Source organism: Trachypithecus francoisi, unplaced genomic scaffold (genome assembly GCF_009764315.1).
Source record: "Trachypithecus francoisi isolate TF-2019V2 unplaced genomic scaffold, Tfra_2.0 Lachesis_group1, whole genome shotgun sequence".
NCBI lineage: Eukaryota > Metazoa > Chordata > Mammalia > Primates > Cercopithecidae > Trachypithecus > Trachypithecus francoisi.
In genome coordinates this window covers 171,504,354-171,512,580 of record NW_022681454.1, presented here as the reverse complement: position 1 = coordinate 171,512,580, position 8,227 = coordinate 171,504,354, and the positions used below count along the sequence as shown (strand labels likewise).

The following is an 8,227-nucleotide window of genomic DNA, read 5'->3' as shown; positions in this document are numbered from 1 at the left end:
AGTCCATTAAACCTCTTTTTCTTTATAAATTACCCAGTCTCAGGTATTTCTTTATAGCAATATGAAAGTAGACTAATATAGGGCATGCTCATATCAAATCATTATGAAGATCTTTGTGAAAACGGGTTCTTGCCAAATACTATCTTCAGCCTTTATTTAGCTGCTGGGGTGTCCACTGCGGTACCCTAGAGATGTAACCATATTTTGTTTTCTGTGTTGCTTTTAGCAAGAATGGTATCTTGGCATTCTTCTGATTTTTAATAGCTTTCTTCCCCCCCATCAGGCTGGTAACATGCGCAGGTAGGCACATCTCACACACGTGTGTGAACACCCAATCATAATGCTTACAAATTACAAAATGAACTTCTCAGCTTCCTTCTGTAAGACTATCCTACCTGTGAAGCATAAACTTTTCTTAACCTCTCAGACAGAAGTTGCATTGCTTTGATGTTTTTAAGGTTTAATTAATCCTTATTCCCAGGGAAGATCATGTTATTTTTGTTTCTCTAAGGTAGTTTTCCTCAAAATTTAGTCCTCAGACAATATGTATCTAATTCTTCTAGGAAACTCATTAAAATACACATTCCTGAGCTTCACCTTAGACCCCTGAGTCACAATTTCTTATTAGAAAACCTGAAAATCTGGTTTTATAATCCTCTTTGCTAATGTTGGAGAAATAATTTTCTAAACTCTGGGTCCTTCTTAGAGATAACTACAACAAATCTAAGAAAAGGAATAGAAAGAACCCTAAGAGTGTATATGTGTGATTTGCTGGCGTTCAGAAGTCATAATACAAGCTTCTGAATCCCAGAAAATCATACATGCACACACTTAGTGTGTCTAGAATTTATTCCTTCTGGTGGGTTCTTGGTCTCGCTGACTTCAAGAATGAAACCATGGACCCTTGAGGTAAGTGTTACAGTTCTTAAAGATGGCGTGTCCAGAATTTGTTCCTTCAGATGTTCAGATGTGTCTGGAGTTTCTTTCTTCCAGTGAGTTCATGGTCTCGCTGACTTCAGAAATGAAGTCTCACACCTTTGCAGTGAGTGTTACAGCTCTTAAAGGTGGCACGTCCAGAGTTGTTTCTTCCTCCCAGTGAGTTTGTGGTCTCATTGACTTCAGTAACCTGCAACTCTCACAGTGAGTGGTACAGCTCATAAAGGTAGTGTGGACCCAAAGAGTGAACAGTAGCAAGATTTATTGTGAAGAGTGAAAAAACAAAGCGTCTACAGCATGGAAAGGGACCCGAGCGGGTTGCTGCTGCTGGCTCCGGTGGCCAGCGTTTATTCCCTTATTTGGCCCCACCCACGTCCACTGATTGGTTCATTTTACAGAGTGCTGATTGGTGCATTTACAATCCTTTAGCTAGATACAGAGTGCTGATTGGTGCATTTACAATCCTTTAGCTAGACACAGAGTGCTGATTGCTGCCTTTTTACAGAGTGCCAACTGGTACATTTACAATCTTTTAGCTAGACACGGAGTGCTGATTGGTGTGTTTGCAATCCTTTAGCTAGACACAAAGTGCTGATTGTTGTGTTTACAATCCTCTAGCTAAACAGAAAAGTTATCCAAGTCCCCACTTGACCCAGGAAGTCCAGCTGGCTTCACCTCTCATCAGGACTGAAGACAATGTACATGTGTGAGTTTTCAAATGGACGGATGTGAGGTCATCTGATTCTAGCATAGGATCACTAGAGAAGTAAGGTCTCTTCACCACTAAATCTGTGGCACAAAAACTATGCCTGTAATCCCAGCACCTTGGGAGGCCAAGATGGGCGGATCACTTGAGGTCAGGAGTTCCAGAACAACCTGGCAAACATGGTGAAACCCCCTCTCTATTAAAAAAAATACAAAAATTAGCCAGGTGTGGTGGCAAGTGCTAATAATCCCAGCTACTCAGGAGGCTGAACCAGAAGAATCTTTTGGACCCGGGAGGCAGAGGTTGCCATGAGCCGAGATTAGACCACTGCACTCCAGCCAGGGTAATAGAGAAAGATTGTCTCAAAAAAAAAGAAAAGAATATACCTAATGTAAATGACGAGTTAATGGGTGCAGCACACCAACATGGCACATGTATACACATGTAGCAAACCTGCATGTTGTGCACATGTACCCTAGAACTTAAAGTATAATAATAATAAATTTTTAAAAAAGAAAAGAAAAAAATACCTGGTACACAGGACACCCTCAATAAATAGTACTTAAATAAATGAATGGATTATTATAACTGCCTTCTCATTAAGATTCATTTTTCTTATGTTTTTCTCACCCTGACTATACCACCAGTTAGAATGTTCACATAGAAGTAAGCCTGCCTTTTTCGTTTTTTATCCTCAATAACTAATAATTTCATACAAATGAAAATCATTAAGACTAGAAACACTTATAAATATTAAAATGTGGCAAAGGAAATGGAGATTTGCTAAGCATCAGGGAGGGTCTAGTTATTTCATTAATAGCTGAAATTTTCAAAGGTATCTAATCATGAGAGCCATTTTTAGTGGCTAAACGTTTTAAAAATTGAGAAAATGTCTTCAAAGAAGCTAAAAATTTAGAGAAAAAAATCTATTTAATCTGATTATTTTCTTCACTTGAAGAAATTGACACACAAAGAATATGACTTCTTGGCAAATATTTAATTTTGCTGCCCTTCCTCTCAGCACTATTTCTTTCATCAATCCCAGTAGTGTCCACATCCTTGAGAGGAATCTGGCCAACACCCTGGCCCCTAAGTTTCTTGACTTATCTGGAGACAACTTCTCTCCTTCAGTCTTAACTCAGCGACCAAATGCCCTACTCATATCTTTTAACAATAACTAAATTTTAGCATTATCAATAACTCAACTAGGTTAAAAAAAATCCCAATTTTAGGCATGTAATTATTGAATGAGTGCCTCTTATATTTTCAGTTATGATAGGAACACAAACACCCAGACTTTTACTATTACAAGTTTCCTGACATTAATTCAGCCCTCCTTTACATTGTCCATACCTCCCTCCTGAAATTATTTTACTTCCTAAACCATTCAGACTTAATGGTCTAGTGAACACTATTATTACTCCCTAACATGCAGCTTCAACTTTTTCTGCCTCTCTCCTCACCTATCATTTTCACCTGGCAGCACCCCAGGTCTGGTTGAGTCCAGTTCTCTTTCTGCTTTGTGCCATCACCCATGCAGCCAAATGTGATTACAGAAAACCAAGGACTCATGCGGGCTTTTAATATAGATTTAAGTAAAAAATTACCAAGTGAGCCTCCAGCACTACTCAGCAATCTTGTGCTAGTTTCTCTGATCAATATTCTCTTCTCTTCTCCAAGATGATTATTTCATACTTTTTCTTTCTTCCCAAACCTACCACACCTGTTCTCTCTTCTCTTTTTCTGCTTTTTTGGTTGGTATATTTTCACTGTTTCTTCACTTATGTTCTTTGCTTTCCTTGGAATAATATGGGATAAACTTCCTTGATTCCTATCTAAATTCAACCCATCATTTTTTACAGTCTTACCCCTCCCATCTAAACAATTAATTTGTTCCTACAACTGTTTCTCCCATGTTATTAACTTTTCTTTCCTGCTAAAATACTATCAACATCCAAGTATCTCCCATTTAAAAAAATATATTTGGCCTCAAAACTTGCTGCAGACACTGCTGAAGCCTGATTTCATTTATGTTAATAGGGATACTCCTCAACACAGAACAGTTGAAACCAGCAGTCTGCACCGCCTCACATCGGCGTCCCTTAACCCACCCCAACCAGATTTCAATAAGGATCCTTCTACTAAAATGGACCTTGTCAAGCCCAGTGACCTTCATTAGGCAATCACTTGACACAGCCTCTGCTCCTTTTTAGAATATTTTCTACATGAATCTGGTTTTCTGCCTAAAACACTGGCTTCCCGTTTTTAATCTTCCGGACTGACTCCTTCCCTTTTTGGAATCTTTAAATGTCAAAATACTCTGAGGTTCAGTGCTTAGTCCTCTCTCGTTTCATTCTCAGTTTATCTCTTTGAATCCCACATTTTAAAATATCATTTCAATACATATTTGATGAATGAATGCATGAACAGATTAATACGAAATGATGGTAGAATTAATCAAAGAGTCACTTGTGTGTCTTTGCCGTAGGTTACGATCTTAGAAGGAAAGGCTAGTTTAAGACATTCTGGATGAATAATTCAGAAATAGGAGTTAGAAACTTAGGAGTCAAATGATCACATACATATAATCTTGATTCCCAAGTTTTAAATCATCTCTATCCATAGATGGAACTGTCTACTTGACATCTCTACTTGGAAGTATAGCAGACATCTCCAGCTTATTAAGTTTAAAACAGAACTTTGCTTCCATGTCTTTTCTTCACTATATAATATTAAAAAATAAAGCAAACCTGACTCACCTACATACTTCCCCATCTTTTGTTAACTTAAAAATATGCAATTTGTAAATTTAGAAAAGGAGAAGAGAAGACTTTATTTCTTAAAAAGGGTTACAGCCAGCAGGGTGACCATGCTGACAGGCTGAGAAGCAGAGTCTCCAGTCAGAAACTACAGATACTTGGAGGGAGGCGAAAAGGGAACAGAAATTTATGCTGAGCAGGGTGGCCAAATATGCATATTCAGTAAGGTATAGAAGTCATGAATATTTATGAAAGGAAAAACATATGCATATGCTTTTGAGCTTGATGTTCCAATAATGGTTATGATCTCAGGGTGAAGTTTTTGGCCCTCTGAAATCAAAAGATGAAGCAGAGAATATCAAGACCCTTCCTATGCATGCTCCCTTTACTAGCCAGAACCAGTCCATGGGGAGTGGCTTCTGATCAGGTAAGAAGAGGGGAGCAGCATCTGGAGATTGGTTGAGATCAGTGGTGAAGTCTTTTGAAAGCGCTGATTTCTGTTGAGTTCTTAGGGAAGAAAGCCTAATCATGGGTAGCAAGGCGAGGATGATCTGACCCCATCATGCTATCATGGCTGAGAACTCAGTTTTCAAGGATACTCTGGGGTCCCCTTGTCCAAAAAATGACTCATTCAGTCAGTTGGGCGGGGCTTAGAATTTAATTTTAGTCTACAACAATAAAGACATTACCATTTAATCAGGGAAAAAGGTCCATAAAATATTGTTTTCCCTCCCATACCAAATTAAGTATTTCTGTTAGCTCTGACCACTTTTCACAACCACAACTTCGCTGTGACAACCTCTCGCCTTAATCTGAAGCATTTTCAACTATCTTTTGGACCACTTACATAGATTCATTAGTCGTCTTCCTCCTCAAATGCTTGCCTTCTCATCTGTTCTTCAGACAGTCACAAAGATCTCTTAAATATGTAGACCACATCACTGTTCTGCTCAAAATCTTCAAAATATTCCCATCACTTGCAAAACAATGTCCAAAATTCTTACCAAGTTAGAGAAAACTGTACTTGTTCCAAGTTCTGTCCACATTTTTTCCATGTATTGTAACAAACCCATGATCATTATCATTTCAGCCATATTGACTTTTTCACTGTCCCCCAAACACACCAGGCTCATCTCTACCTTGTACTTTGCACACACGGCTTCTTCTATTTGATACTACATTTCCTTCTTAATGTCACCTCTTCAGAAAAACATTCTAAGACTAGCCTATCTAAAATATTTTCCCATGGCTACTGTCCATTTATTACCCTGCTTTATATCATATTTACATATCATGTTTACATCACTATTTATATCAAAATTGGCTTCATTGTTACTACCTATTTTTTTTTGCAGACTATAAATTCAATAAAGGTAAGGACTTGTTCACAGCTATGTCCCCAGTGTCTAAATTAGTGCTTGGCATAGGGGATATTTTCAATCAATACTATTGAAAGGAACACTGACACAACTTGGGGTTTATTTTACGCATCTTCAAAGAGTCTTAGGTGGCAAAATTTAAATATGCAGCCTGGCTAATCTTTAATTCTAAACCACTTAAGGTTATGACTTAGGGTTAGAGTTAAGAACATGGATTGATCTCTTATATCAACTTTGATGCATTTCTGATACTGTGGAAAAATAATCCTGAGGTGTTTAATATGTTATATAGATCAATGTCTACTCTACACATGAGCTATTGGCTGCTTATATAACCATGCCTTGTTAGGCAGTAAATCAGTAACTTCCAAACACTTTTGCCCCTATTCCACACACAAAAATATATTTTACCATTATAATATGGCAAAATATTTTGTCATTACAACACAATAATTTATGCATGAATTTGCATAAACACACATATTTGAAATGAGAGTTTACTAAACATTTCTTATTATGTGTAATATATTTCTGCATTTTCTGCTGTATTTTATCTATTCTATTCTAATTTCATTATATTTCATTTTTAAAACTACCTTCCAACATAATAAAGTAATTATATGATACATAAATGACTTCAAAATCATAGTTTACCAAGCACTGTAGTAGGTGTATATATATATATATATATATATATATACATATATATGAAATGCATATTTGTTTTTAATGGGAGCAAACAATAACAAGAAAATAAATTTCATCTGTGAATCTACAGAAAGAATTCTACATGTGAACCTCTCTGCATCTCTACCATCCTAAATCTTTTACATAAGTAAATAACAAACAAAGGATGATGTGTTATATGTCTGTGATTATGTCCAGTTTTCAAGTACGGTTTTGTTTGGTGAACTTAGACATAAATTCAGGTCAAGGAATCACAGAATCCAATATGCTCAGGCTTTTTAGCTCATTACTTACCATTTAATTATCTCTGAATAATGTAGAAATACTTTACATCTTTTTTTTTATTCCACATTTCTAAGAAACAATGCAATGGAAACGATGTTGCCTGTCCCTTGCCACAGGTACTGCAGGGCAAGGACAAGGTGTAGGCTTGATGGTTGGACAAAGCCTCCTCCGGCTTTTTTGGTGACTTCCGAGGGGGAAGCGTTCTCGGCAAAAACCTATGCTGTGTTTTAGGGACCAGAAGCACAAAATCCACAGGCCTTGAAAGTTGAACTGCTGAAGTCAAAACAATCATCATCTGGACTTGCCTGAAGTGTCTATTTTTTTAAGAAATCTAATGACAAAAATTACTTTAAAATCTGAAAAGGCATATCCCCACAAATATAGACAGTAAAGAGATAATTGAGATACAGAAAAAAAAAAAAGTTTTTTGATTCTGGAATAAACAGTAGGGGAAGAGGTCAAGTCTTGGAGAAAAGCCACACTATTTCTTTTTAAATCAAATTCGTTATATGTTTGCAGAGCCAGATAGACCTTTCATCCAGGAACAAAGAATCATTTCGAAGGGCTGTGTATATTCATCTCTGAGAGCCATTCACTGACTCGTGATGATAATCTCAAGATTTAGTAGGGGAGAAATGAGCTTTCTCAACATGTTTATCAATATATTATGGGTTGTGTCACTAGGATTATTATTTTATAAATTGGCAAGTTGTTACAATTTGATAAATAAGGAATAATTTTCAGAAATTAAAAATTTTACTGTCTGTTTTAAAAAGTAGAAGGTAGTACACATATTAAAACAATGGAAGGATATATGTTTAAATGGTAAAAGAAAACAAAATTCACATAATGAGCCCACAAAACCACACATGCAGTCACGGATACACATACAGTACGTATGATTACACAGTGCATTGGGATTTTAATGAATATAGATCTAAACTTTTTGACATTATGAAAATGAGTAAAATTAGAAAATATTTCAGTTGTCACCAAAAGTCATCACCCGTACAGATCAATCAGCAAACAAAACCAAATAAACACCTATTTCTGTAGCTACACTCAAGCAGCGAATTATCCCATGGACAGTTATGTAGGGAACAGACAGACAATCTCACCATAAACGTTTTCACTAAAGATTTAAAACAGCAACAAGAAAAAAACACTGCTTTCAGCTAGCCCTTCTGGTGATGGACTGTGTACATATCCATGACAGCATGTGAGTTTTTGTGGACCCACTACAGAAACTTTATTCTATTTTACTATTTATAAATGATTCTCCATAAAAGGAGGGGAAAAAGTAACAAGAGGTACAGGTGCTTCAATTTCCAGCAATTTATATATTGATTTACATCTCTTAAAAATTTGATAGAGTTTTCTATATGTTAGATTATTGCACCCAAGCATGCAGTCTTGAAGTTTAACACCCAATTTGATTGATAATCTAATCTGCTAACCAATGACTTGGTAATTTG

At 36.5% G+C, this 8,227-nt stretch overlaps 1 pseudogene; it reads right to left on the bottom strand.

The window, feature by feature from the left end:
- Positions 1-277: 277 nt before the first annotated feature.
- On the bottom strand, positions 278-363 carry LOC117086561 (annotated as a pseudogene).
- Between the last annotated feature and the right edge of the window lie 7,864 nt (positions 364-8,227).